Raw genomic sequence first — 13,564 nt, 5'->3', positions numbered from 1 at the left:
CTTTCTTCTTTCTTTCTTTCTTTCTTTAGTTAAATCTGTTAATCATAGTAAGATCAATGTACATTTTGTACTAGAAATCTATACTAAGTGTTAGATTATGTAATCTTTTAGCGTCTTTGAGTACGTCAGTAAGTAATCGTAAAACGGTTAATAGTTCTGTACTACTGAAGTAGTACAAAATACTCGCCATTTTTTGCAAACAATTTTTTTTAAAGAATTGTACAACTAGGTGTTATAAAGTGCAGTAAATGTAACACAAAGCTTGAAACCAATGTATGGTAACGCTTGACACAAGTGCGGTATTTATGTTCTTGATTTGAGGCGTCAGTGAGCAAACTTAATGATGCTACCAGCTTTATGAAGAGATCTTTTGCTTTTCTAACCTATTTGCTTTTCAATGGCACAATTGATATTTTTTTCATATCGTATTTAATTATTCATAAATAATGTGTAGTATAAATAATAAAACGCTTTTAGTTTCTCTATATTCCTTTAACGGGTATTAGGGTTTAACTGTAAATATAATTAATACAAATAATTAAGATAGTAAAATGTTATCTGTGAACTCCGAACAGTTTTTTTTCTTAGCGCCTGAAACATTTAAATAGCAAAAAACAATAGTAGCTTCATTGCTCAGTGTGCTTACAAAACTATTTTCTAAGTTTTTCATTATAAAAAAGTCTGTAAAAGAAAATTAATATAGAGTTCTGAATATCATTCGTTATCAGCGTGTCTTAGTGTCGACAATGAGTCTTTTGTCTCCGCGCAATCTGTCGCCTGCGATGAAGTTTTATCCAGCCTGCGTCTAGACCGAGATGTACCTCATTGAGCACTGTACTCTAGGATTACGTCTGCCTTGATTATTACTTTGCTAAGTAATGTGTTACATTTTCTTTATATAAAAGAAGCCCTTAATTTGGGTAGGCTTCAAGCTTCTTGTTAGGTTCATACACTAAAAAAAAAAAGTTTGCAATTACTAGCAAAAATTAATACTTACATGTTAAAAATGTATTTACATTTTACATGTTTTATTAAGTTAAACAAAAATAAAAACTTTTTTAATATCAAAAAGACAAAATATTTTACTTGATAAAAACGCATTTTAAATACATATCAAGTTTTAATTTTTTGAATCTGTGTTAATGAGCTAGCTCCAATGTCAATATCAAAGGTCGCTTCGCCTTTACTTTTATGTACTATTCATTATGTACTACACTATGTTCGACTATGTACTACAAGAATAAAAGTTGAGAACGCGTCAGATTGTGTGGAAGCAGACGGAAGTTGAGAGCGCTTGTTAAGCCGCGCCGATATCTCGAAGTCGCGAACAAATGTAATGAGTTCTTCTTAACATTCCCTATTGTTAAAGTTCACTAACTAAAGATTGTATGATAAAGAAGTATCTCGGGAAACGCTTTAATTCTTTATTAAAAATCCTCTCCTCTCTGAACACTTTTGACATTAAATGCAATATTTTAAATCTTAACTAGGTAAGGCGTAATGCGTTTACGAGCTTTAGAATTACGCTCATTGATAATAATTATTATACATTCTAAGATTTTTCACTTAAGAATTCTGATAATTGAGTGGTTCCAGTGGTTGAAGTACAGTAGGTAGGTAAAGGTAGGTCTAGTTTGCATCTATAGCAATCACGTGTAAAGCATAGGTCCAGCAGTAAATGATTTTAGGCTGAAGAAGAAGAGCCCTTTACCTTCCTCAATTCATACACTAATGGAAATTCTATAGGTGGATATTGCATTTACTATCTTGATGAAGTAAGAGTGCATTTACAATAGTTTATTTTCGATTGCCAGGAAAGTATGCTTGTACAATTAAAAGTTTCATCGATAACGTTGTAGTTGTATGAATTCCACGTTTGTTCGGACAGTGAACAAGCTCGCTAATTATTCACAGACAGCTCGCGGTGCAGGAAGCGAAACTTTTGGAATTGATTTAATACTAGTTATGTTTTTATTGTTACTTGAATATTTTAAGTATTATATTTAGTAACATTTTGTAATTTTGTTATTTCTGGTTTAACACAGAAAATGTACGGTTTGTTAATATGTTGTGGGTATAAAACCCTAGTGTTTTTATTTAGTTGAAATTTATGTATGTAATAGTAACGTAGTTAAGATTATACTCGTAATACACTAGCTGTCGCCCGTGACTTCGTCCTCGCGGAGTTAAAGAAATAGTAATAATAAACTTAAAAGTAGCTTATGTGTTCTTCCAAACTGTTTTACATCAGTGCCAAATTTCTTTAAGATCCGTTCAGCCGTTCTGGAGATACCTTCAAACAAACATCCAATCATCCATCCATCCATCTAACCTTTCGCATTTATGACATTAGTAAGAGTAAGATTTAACATTTAATAAATGAAAGTTTTAGGATAAGTTTTAACTAGAAATTTCTATCTCAATGAACTGATAAGTCGTATTGCAAAAGAAAAATCTTAGCTAGAGTTTCTGTGAGCAAGTGAACCGCGAAATACAATGTTCACGGACGTCCATCCCACCCTCTTTAAAAGACTTATTCTACTTATCTCACAAAAAATATAAATCACAAATCTGTGTTTACGAAACCGCGGATTTCCACTGTTAAACACTTGTGTATTATTTTATATTATAAGGTGGCAAAGCACGGTGGCCACTTCAATTCGCTGAAATAGCGAAGCGACTGTCCATAAATATCCGCAATTGCAGATGTTTTACCTACCTTTAAGCGACGGAGGAAATGACGCACTTAAAGAGGATGTATCTCTATGTGTCCACCTCAATTAAATCGAATTTCCCTTCCTTTTCCTTATAAAAAGGGTGGGAAGAGAAAGGGGACTTAAATTAGGCCTCCAGCACACACCCTCATCAGATGAAACTCTGAATTGCTTCCATTTGATGCCTGTCTTCTGTGACGTCGTGGTATAGCACCAGTTGTTGCTGGCGGCTACCACTGGTAAATCTATGTTTGAAAAAACATAATACCGTCATTTTATTCTCATGAAAATATGTATTTGGAAAAATTTATATAACCTACATTTTAATTGTAAACACGTACGATTATTTATGACCTTAGACCAGCTTTGACTTGCATTAGTTTGTTTTTTATTTTTCTTAATGGAATATCAAAGTGTATATAAATATGTAAAAGTATATATATAACTAAATTTACCAACATATCTGTATGTCAGATGATAACACTGTATATAACAATTAATGAAATATACAATTGACTTATTGTTTAGTGCTGACATTAATAATCTTAGTCGGAAATCCTGATGTCGAAGGACCATAGATCCGTCTTGTACGTATTGGATGCTTTACTACGGAGGGCGTCACTACCAGCCTACGGATAAGGGTGTGGTTACATGGAAGCTTAATTGAAGTTATTTTTTGACATTGGTCAATTATTTGTTGTGATAAAACTCCAATGATTATATTTTATTGATGTTTGTTTTTCCTTAATAATTCTATTAAAACTAATAGCTACTCTATTCTTAATAAGTAAGTAATTTTAATATTTTCACCATTACATGTTACTTACCAAAGGTCATTTTCAGAAATTATATTTACTACGAAAAAAAAAAACAAATTAATTAGACTGCAAACGTTTTAAACGCCGCCAAACAAGCTTTTAACGTCCATCAAAGTGTTTAAATGCGGAACCTTTTAAGTTTTTCTTCAAAACTTGCGAAATTGGAAAGGTTTCCAGTTTTGTCTTGCGATATTTTTCAACCGCAATCGTGAACAATGGGAAACGACCTTAAGGTTGGTATACACCACGCGCATGCGTGCTCAACCCCCGGCTAAAACTGTCATGGCCGTTCAGTTCGCGTATTGACGCTTCGAAGTCGGGCGTATATCATTACGGGGATTGACATATAATTATAAAACGTTCGAGAAATAACTGAATATTACCAAGTGTTTGTGATTGGTGTATCACGTGACTTTCTTACTACAGCGACAGACAAGTGAGAAAGAAAAAAACCGGATTAATCCGGACTTCACCGGTCCGAACCAGTTGTGAGTAGTTCAAAGAAAATATTTTTTTACGATATTTCCTTGTATAAAGAGTAGAGATTTTATAGTCAATTTATATAATTTATATATAGAATGTTTATAAAATGAAGGTAGGTAATATAACCTGTTTTGTTAATTATATCGATTGTGGAAACTTTTAAGGCTTTCGTATTCGCCTCGATGGTTTCACGGGGGAGTGTATACCCCTCCTATAGTTTTTTTTAAATATCAATTTCGACTAAAGAATTTACTTTTTTTTGGTTTTTAATGAGAAACATTAATAAAAAATATTTAGAATGTTATAAATTTGAATAACGTTTGTTCGTTTTAACAAAGTTCTTCAATTCATATCAACGTGCCTGGCTTGCTATAAACGTACTTTTCTAATATTGCTATTCTGGTTGTCTTAGATAGAATAATGCCACATTTTTGCAATAACTATATTGTTACACTTTGACAAGTGTTCAAAATTGCATTAATAATTGCCTTGTTGTGAATGTGCCGGTGGTGCAGTGGCGAAATATCGCACTTGTAATCTACAGGTTCGAGTTCGATCCCCGCTATGTTACGGTGAAGAAAAACATCATGATGCAACCTACACTAAGACCTAGTTAGCCCTAAAATAAAGTAGGCTCGAGTAGCTTGGTAGGAACGTGTACGAGTTGATGACAACGGTGTAATTCCATTAAATGTAAGGTCACCGTTGGCACGGAAAGTGTTAACAGTTGCTTGCACGTTCAATGTTCTTGTTAAGTTAATGTTAAGTTTTAAAAGCTAGCTAATTCGCGTGCAAAAGCTAGTCTTACTAATATTATCAATGCGAATGTTGAGATGAATGGATACATGTTTGTTAGAAAGTATATCCAAAACGGATTCATAGATCTAAATGAAATTTGGTATAAATGTAGAACATTGTCTGGACATTTCCACGCTGACGAATTCGCGTGCAAAAGCTAGTTTTACTAATTTATTAATTAAAACCGCGAATGAGATATATAGATGGATGCACGAATGTTAGAAGATATCTCCAGATCAGCTTAAAGCTAGTAGTTTATATTTTTTTATAGCGTAATTATAACAGTTTGAAGTTGATCTCACTTGGACGGGATCCAAGTAAGGAACTGGAAAATTGAACAATTACAACGTACGTACGTATTTAAGGTATGACAAAGATTCCAAAAAGTTCCACTTTGGCACGAACTCATTTAAATGCTGTTTGATTGCATAACTTTTTTTTTTATTAATGATCATTTTCTGGCAGTTACGTTGCCACTAAAGATGTGATCTGAGATATCTATATATAAAAGAAAGTCGTGTTAGTTACACTATTTATAACTCAAGAACGGCTGAATCGATTTGACTGAAAATTGGTGGGCAGGTAACTTAGAACCAGGAAACGCACATAGGATAATTTTTTACCCCGTATTCTATTTTTTATTCCGCGCAGACGGAGTCGCGGGTTAAAGCTAGTAGTAAATGATTAAGGGTTTTATTTAAAATGTAACTTGCTTTATATAACTAAAGAATCAAGAAACCGCGTACTGCCGCGTTGTGGAATGGTCTGTCCTCGGCGGTATTTCCAAACCGCTACGATTTAGGGTCCTTCAAGAAGCGAGCGTATCACCATCTCAAAGGCCGGCAACGCATCTGCGATTCTTCTGGTATTGCTGATGTCCATGGGTGTCGACGAACACCTTGGTGTTCCCGCTGCTCGTTTGCCCCCTTCTCTTATAACAAAAAAACCATTTAGAATACTGTTATATTTGATTGGAAATCTACTAAACGGGATCAATTAATTTCCCATTGTTTAATCCAAATTAAACTTATTTCACCTCGTGTTAGTTTCGTTGAAGGTTTCCTTTACATATTCTTTAATTGATTAATTCATAATTAATTACTAAATATTAATTAATTTTATTTTATTCATCGAGTTATTTTATGCTTAACAATCTTTTATATGATACTAGCTTTTACCCGCGACTCCGCCCCGTACCCGTATAGGGTAAAAATTATCCTATGTCCGTTTCCTGGTTCCAAGCTACCTGCCCACCAATTTTCAGTCAAATCCATTCAGCCGTTCTTGAGTTATAAATAGTGTAACTAACATGACTTTCTTTTATATATATAAGATATTGAATGGTTTATACTCTACGTTTTAGATGAATAGTTATTCAAAAACATGCAAATCTAGGTACTGTAATGATATTTTAGTTCGCTTGCTACCCGCGATACCCGAACGTGACCAATTGTCATGGTAATCTCCCAGCCGATCCGCTTTTGCATTCGTTAAAGTCGAGATCCGATCAAAGCTGGGGAATAGGTTTTTTTTTTCTGTCAGGAAAATGCAGTGACATTTAGTAGACTGCCACTTTATTAACCGGATGAAACTGGATTTTATTGGTTTGATCCGATCTTTTGTTAGTGTTCAGTTGATTTTTGTTTGCATTGTTTTATTGGACAAATAATTTTCTATTTTGTTTTGCTATTTTGCATTAGTTTCCTTTCTAATAATTACCTTACTTTCTACTTGATTATTCCTGTGCTAAATAGTCAAGGAAAAACAACAGAAGTAGAAAATTGAAAATAACCTCCTCTGAATATTTCACATAGACGTTTTAATAATTATAAACCAAACACTTTTTCTACAATATTTTTTAATCCACTTTCAACTAAACATAATTAAGATATCCCAAGAAAACAAAAAAAAAATCCATTTCTATTCATTTTTTGATATTTTACCACTGAATAAAATTTTATTGTTTTAACTTTTTTCTTCATGGCGTGCGGTCCCGTGTCAGTGGCCAGTTCTTCCTTGGCAGGGTATAACTTCTCCCTTGCGACCAAGGAGTTTCGATGACTATTAATACGAGTTACAAGTCAAAATTAACGTCCATCCACTGAAAACTGTTCCCAGTCAAATGTAATTGAAACAAACAACCTCCTTATTACTTCATAAGCCGTCAAAACATCTCCATTTTCCGTCAGTTTTCCATCATTAAGCTATTTTTCTTTATTATTTGCGTTTGCATTCTTTTTCCCCGTACCGTTAATGAGGCCCGCCGTCCGCTCTAGTGTTTTTCGTCCTGTGCTTATTTTTGTACGAGACAGCAACATTTTCCAGTCTATTTTTTTTCCAGTCTATTATATTGTTTACGCGCTGTTTCCACCTCAATCGTATCTTTAATGCTATATTTTAATTGAAATACATTTTTTAAATCTAGAAATGAAATTGAATTGTTTTTGTTGAAAACTACTCGGAAGTAATTTGTCAAATAAAGTTATCGTGGGCATTTCACAATCTCCAAATAATCTGTGAAACGCAAACTATTTTGACAGGAAGTCTTATCTGTGAGTTAATTGATTTGTTAGTTAGTTATCCAGAACTTTACTTGAACATTGTGATACAATACCATAGAGTTGTATTTTAGTCTAGACTAGATATACATTTAATTTTATTGGGCTTTTATAAAAGAAAACGCATCTGCAGTTCCTCTGGTGTTGCGGATCCATCGGTGTCTTTAATCACCTCGGTGTAACCGTCACTCGTTTGCCCCCTTCCCTTATAAAAAAAACCTCTTTCATTAAAGTAGAAAACATAATTAAATTAAATTTAAAATATTATAATAAAAGGAACACATACGAAAGATTTATCACAACGACACACAATAACACCACACATACACACATTTGTGCACATACACACATTCACGCACAACACGGTACACACAAGTAGACACCTAAATAACATACCGCACTATGCACAAAACACTAATCCGCTAACCCACACACAGTTCACACTATGACAGGCTCCAACGCTCAACCTATCTGTGTGTGTGTGTGTGTGTATGTTTGTAAAAAAATCAATAAATAAATAAATAAAATAAGTAATAATTTGTACAAATATACAAAATTAATATCATTATAATTTTACGACTTGAATTTAAATCTCGAATGATGGATAAAGTTTCTCGTATTTAAATATAATTTCTGAAGTATGTATATACATTATACATATATATCAGTGGAATCGTACCTTTTCAAGGATGGATAAATTACATGTCATTTACCGTGTCGTACAAATTCGTATTTAGTAAAAAAAAGTTTAAATTGCTTAATGGAAGCAATTTAATAAATGTTCAAATGGATGTTTGGATTTTATTCAAAGTTCCGTTGATTTAATTTTATCAAATACTAGTATAATTTTAGCATAATATTTAAACAAATTTGTTACTATTTAATTAACCTAGATACGTAAATGTAATTGCGGACTTAAACTAAGTTATTAAAATTAAATATTAGCTTAAAGTTGATTAAAATTGATTAATACCAATCGATGATTTCAAAAACGAAGCCTACATCGTGCTCTATTGTTTCCTCAGAGCTATTTTAATTAATTAATTAATAAATAAGCTTTTGATCGGTGTCAATGTTACGTTATATTAATTAATTTCTGATTAGAATTAACAAAAGATTTTAATTGTAAGCTTTTTATAGTCAAGATGGCTACTATATATTAAAAAAATATTAGTTTATTATTAAAATAGTAAGTAAAGTAAAGTGAAAATATGTACGCAGTTCAGGAATACATACAGTACTAGTTCTTTATTATAAATCTATATATATAAAAGAAAGTCGTGTTAGTTACACTATTTATAACTCAAGAACGGCTGAATCGATTTGACTGAAAATTGGTGGGCAGGTACCGTAGAACCAGGCAACGGACATAGGATAATTTTTACCCCGTTTTCTATTTTTTATTCCGCGCGGACGGAGTCGCGGATAAAAGGTAGTCTCCATATAAAATCTAAATCAACAAAATTAATCGCAGTCGATATTTGCCGACCCGCCTTTCTACACAAACTTCTTTTCTATAATAAAGAGGGATTATTCGATAAAATATAACTTTTTCCTCCTTTTCAGGTATGAAGAAATTCGGTCCCAAATTTTAATAAAAGATTTCTTATCCATCTACGTCGAATATGACTTTATACAATCTATTTGCAAGGGTTCTTTGCATTACATATTTTTTGAATTTCCTTTTCATAAAAGTAACTATTTGCTTAATTTATTTGTTGAGTTTTATTAATAATGGTGATAATGTCGACATTAGGCTTTATATTTTAGAAAGATTAGAATTGGCATGAGGTGCGGCGGATACTGCTGCGCCGGTTTTCAGGCAGGAGAATCTGGTATATAATTAAATAAAAACAACAAGTATTTAAAATCGATTGTCAGACTTTAACTTAAGAATAAATTAGAAAACTTCTCGTGGATTTCTGAGACCAAAATCCTATTTAAAATAATCGTTATCTCAAATATTTTTATCTCAGAAAATAACTGTTTAATTAACAAAAAGGACATATTGATCTAAAAAAACAATAAAATTACTAAAAATTATAATAATTAATAAAAGACAAATCCAATAAAAGTACATCTATCTATCTTTTGATTATCTTTTAATAAATAAAGACTGGATATCGCTGTCCTTATCCCACCCACATAGGGTCGACGCACCAGTTTTCGTCCTCCATATCGATCTTTCTTTCGTTATCTCAGCAGACATTCCCTTCTTAATATGTCACCTTTCATGCAATCCATCCATCTTATGCCTTGACTGTTCTAAGACTATATTTTATTAATTACTAGCTGTCGCCCGCGACTCCGTCCGCGCGCAGTTAAAAAAAAAATGAAAAATAGATGTTGTCCGATTCTCAGACCTACTGAATATGCTCACAAAATTTCATGAGAATCGGTCAAGCCGTTTCGGAGGAGTACGGTGACGAAAACTGTGACACAAGAATTTTATATATTAGATAACAAAACGTTATTAATCTTTCACTCCTTACTTCAAATACCAATTTAACAGAATTAAATGAAATATAAGGTTATCCGAAATCTTACGTTTCGTTGCACGAATGTCCCTTGTTTGAAATTTGAATTACTTGTTCCATCCCTTGCCATTTTTTATCGTTACACTGGATTTATACATCTAAAGATTTGCTTTTGGGGTATGGAGAATTATTTATATTCGTACTGTTATGAAAAATTGCACCCCACTGTTTTGTTTAATGACTTTTTTTATGTAACTTTTGAATCGGAAGGAATGTAAATAAGTTGTTATACATTGGAATAGAATAAGGAATATAATATTTTCAGATATAAAAATTTATATTCCATTATCATTATTTACGTGTTTTTAGAAAGAAAGAAAGAAAGAAAAAACATTTATTGCCACAAAATAAGTAAATATAAAATTAAAAAAAATAAAATAATGGCATAAGCTAGTGGTTTACTATCATTTAGGTTAGATCAAATAAAGTTCATTATAAAGGTAAAGTTTTATAATTAATTGCTAAAAAACAATTTGTTTGAGATTTAAAAGTTAACAAAGAAATAAATCACTCTTGTCCAGTTTGTTCGTTTAACTCTAAGATTTTTTTTGTTTTTGAAATATGTGGAAATAATAAATAAAAAAATCCTTCCTTCTTTCTCTCTTCTATTCAATGCTTTATGAAAATAAAAATGTGTGTCCTTGTATTACTGAATACAGTCAATAAGCGCGTTGCATTCGGATGAACACTTTTATGATTTGTGCAATAAAATGCGACGACAAGATGTCTAATATCGTGCCGTCAAACGCAAGTTGCATGCAATCTGAATATATGTGAATAGATTGATCGGTGGATCGGTGGATCAGGGGTTAAGCACTTGACTTGCAATCTGCAGGTCCTGGGTTCAAATCCCGCCATGTACCAATGTGTTTATCGAGTTTCCATTTACATATGTACATTTATCCGACGCTCTTACGGTTGAGGAAAACATTGTGATGCAACCTGCACATACCTGAGAGGAAATTCAAAGATATGTGTGAAGTCAACCAACCCACACTTGGCCAGCGTGATTAACTATGGCCTAGTCACTTCTAAGTTAGGGTAGGCTCCGATCCCCTCAGTGGAGATGTATAGTGAGCTGATGATGACGAACATTAATGGTTCCTACATAAATAATCGTATGTTTTTAAAGCTCTTACAGCACAGAACTTTAATTTTATTAATTACAATAAAAGGTTATACCTTTCTTTCTTTTATCTTTCAGTCTGTTGCCTCAATAACTAAATCATCATTGACATCAGTCATCCGATGCTGGACTTGTCCGATGCCTTTTACAGTACATCCTACGCGACGTATTCCTTTCCTACCGTTCTTAACAACTCAAAGATTTTTAATTAACAATGATAACATTTTTCAAGATACATTGTAATCTCTGATAAATACAGTGACGGGTAAAATTTCTCCCATCTATCAGTTATTAATTGTCTTTTCTACAGCTATAAATCAACGTTTCAATGTAAAGCTTGTTACACACCTTAAGTTTTAATAGTTTGATAAATGCATAATAATAATAATATAGCCCTTTATTCTGAAATTATTTGAAATATACACGTGATTTAAAAATTTATAAAATGTCCCTAATCTCAGTGTGCCTCTTGGCATAGGCCTCCTCTAAACGTTTCCATTGTTTTTTGTCGTGGGCGACTCTCCTCCAATATGGGCCGGCTGCCATCTTTATGTCGTCCTCCCATCTCAGAGGCTACCGACCTCTACTCCTTTTCCCGTCTCTCGGATACCATTCTGTTACCGCCTTGCTCCATTTTCCTTTCATAAATGCATACTGATAGTTAAAATTTTTCCTTACCCACGTATAGTTTTAACAGTACAGTTTGACCTTTCACTTTAAACTGAACGTCTGTAGCGGGCTTAAGTATGTCTTCAAAGTTCAAACAATTTGCTGAACACCAGTACTTTAAGGTTGCCTCATAAACATTGCGGACAGGTACAACCTTCAGTTCGCATAATTGGATTACGCAACCTTTAGTTCTGTCGTAAACTAAGCTTTAAATTATATAGACATTTCTTAGAGTTGATTTAAGTGATTGTTTTGCCTAGTATAGTGAATACTAATTTAAGAAATTAAATTAATTTTTATGAAATTGTGTGTATTGAAAATATTGTGCAAATTCAGTTGACAGTATAGGAATAAATGTCATCCTTATTGGAAAGCGATTTTAAGTCGGCTAATGAATGATTGTAAGTCGGTAAAAATATTAAACGTTAGAAGTGTAATCTTAATTACATTGTCGCCTTGTTTAACACAGTGAACGAGTCTCGTCGCTCCAATTTGTCCAGAATTGACTTTCCAAAGCCGACAAACAACGAGAATTCGCAACAGTAATCAACGCCCAATGGAAACGTTTAAAGCTTGCAAAAAATTCAATCAAATCACGCCCCCAATTCACCAGACGTCGTTTAGTCGAAAATTAAAATGCGACATTTTTCTGACGTAAATCGTTTGAAATGTGTTTTATTCGGTTTTTAACTGTTCTCTCCAGCCAGATATAAAAATTAATAACATTAAAAAGAAAAAAGCAAGGACAATAGATTGCATCGCTTTAATATTAATTCAATGTTTGCATTTTTGTAAAGGTTCTCTGCGTTATGTAAGTGGAGTTAGCTTGTTAGTATGTTTGTTAAAAGTTAGATAATTATGTACAACTAGCATTTGCCCGTGACTCCGTCCGCGCGGAATTTAATAAAACTTAATAAGTAGCCTATGTGTTCTTCCAGACTATGTTCTACATCTATGCCAAATTTCATCAAGATCCGTTCAGCAGTTTCGGAGATACCTTCAAACAAACATCCATCCATCTAAACTTTCGCATTTATAATAATAGTGAGATAGTAAGATTTTCTGGAATTCTTGAACAAGTTATGAATTACAAATGATGGAATAACAATGTATGTTACAAAATATGTAAACATTTATTATGTAATGCATTCATAATGTAAGCGAGAAGTTTTTTCATCTGTAATGATGACGTCATTGACCTGGAAACTAAGAATACGTGGAGACAAGAGTCTAGCTAAACATAAGTATAATATGTCAAGTTAATATTTAGTTGCAAAAGGATCTTTGTTGACGAGACCAGTTTTAGTCTTGAGTAACTCGTGTAATATTAATTAATTTGTTACGAAACAATGCATACTTGATCTAGAACTCTTTTGCCTGTGACTCCGTCTACGTAGCATAAAAAACATTGATTAATAGCATGTGTTTTAGTTCAAGTAGCAAGATTATGTTCAACATCCATGCCTTTCAACGAGATCGGTTAGTCTGTTCTGGTGATACCTTTTAACAAGTATCCATACTTTCGCATATAATAGTTGTCGCCGGAGATTCCGACCGCGCGCAATTAAAAAAAAACTTAATTAGTAGTCTATATGTTCTTCCAGACTATGTTCTATACCTGTGCCAAATTTCATCGAAATCCATGCAGCCGTTCTGGAGATACCTTTTAACAAACATCCATCCATCCATCTAAATTCTAAACATTCGCATTTATAATATTAGTAAGATTGTATGAAGTAAGATAGGCAATTACAAATGGACAAGCTAGGTGTACCATCTTTCGACCACATCACCACATGACAGTATAAAAAAAATTGGTTCTCTTTAAAGTCGGTTTACAGACGATAATTTTAAGTGATAA

General features: G+C 32.9%; 1 protein-coding gene across 2 annotated transcripts in view; it reads left to right on the top strand.

Annotated features, from left to right (window-relative positions):
- The first annotated feature begins 3,835 nt into the window (after nucleotides 1-3,835).
- Nucleotides 3,836-13,564, top strand: part of LOC106713265 (pikachurin) — a 115,338-nt gene continuing 105,609 nt past the window's right edge. For both annotated transcript variants that reach the window (XM_045684240.1, XM_045684241.1), the window contains exon 1: nucleotides 3,836-4,020. The gene's annotated coding sequence lies outside the window, so the exon portion shown is untranslated. The remainder of the gene's footprint in view (nucleotides 4,021-13,564) is intronic.

Source organism: Papilio machaon, chromosome 25 (genome assembly GCF_912999745.1).
Source record: "Papilio machaon chromosome 25, ilPapMach1.1, whole genome shotgun sequence".
Classification (NCBI taxonomy): Eukaryota; Metazoa; Arthropoda; class Insecta; order Lepidoptera; family Papilionidae; genus Papilio; species Papilio machaon.
The sequence above is the reverse complement of the archived record's forward strand: the minus strand, read 5'-3'. Positions and strand labels throughout refer to the sequence as shown.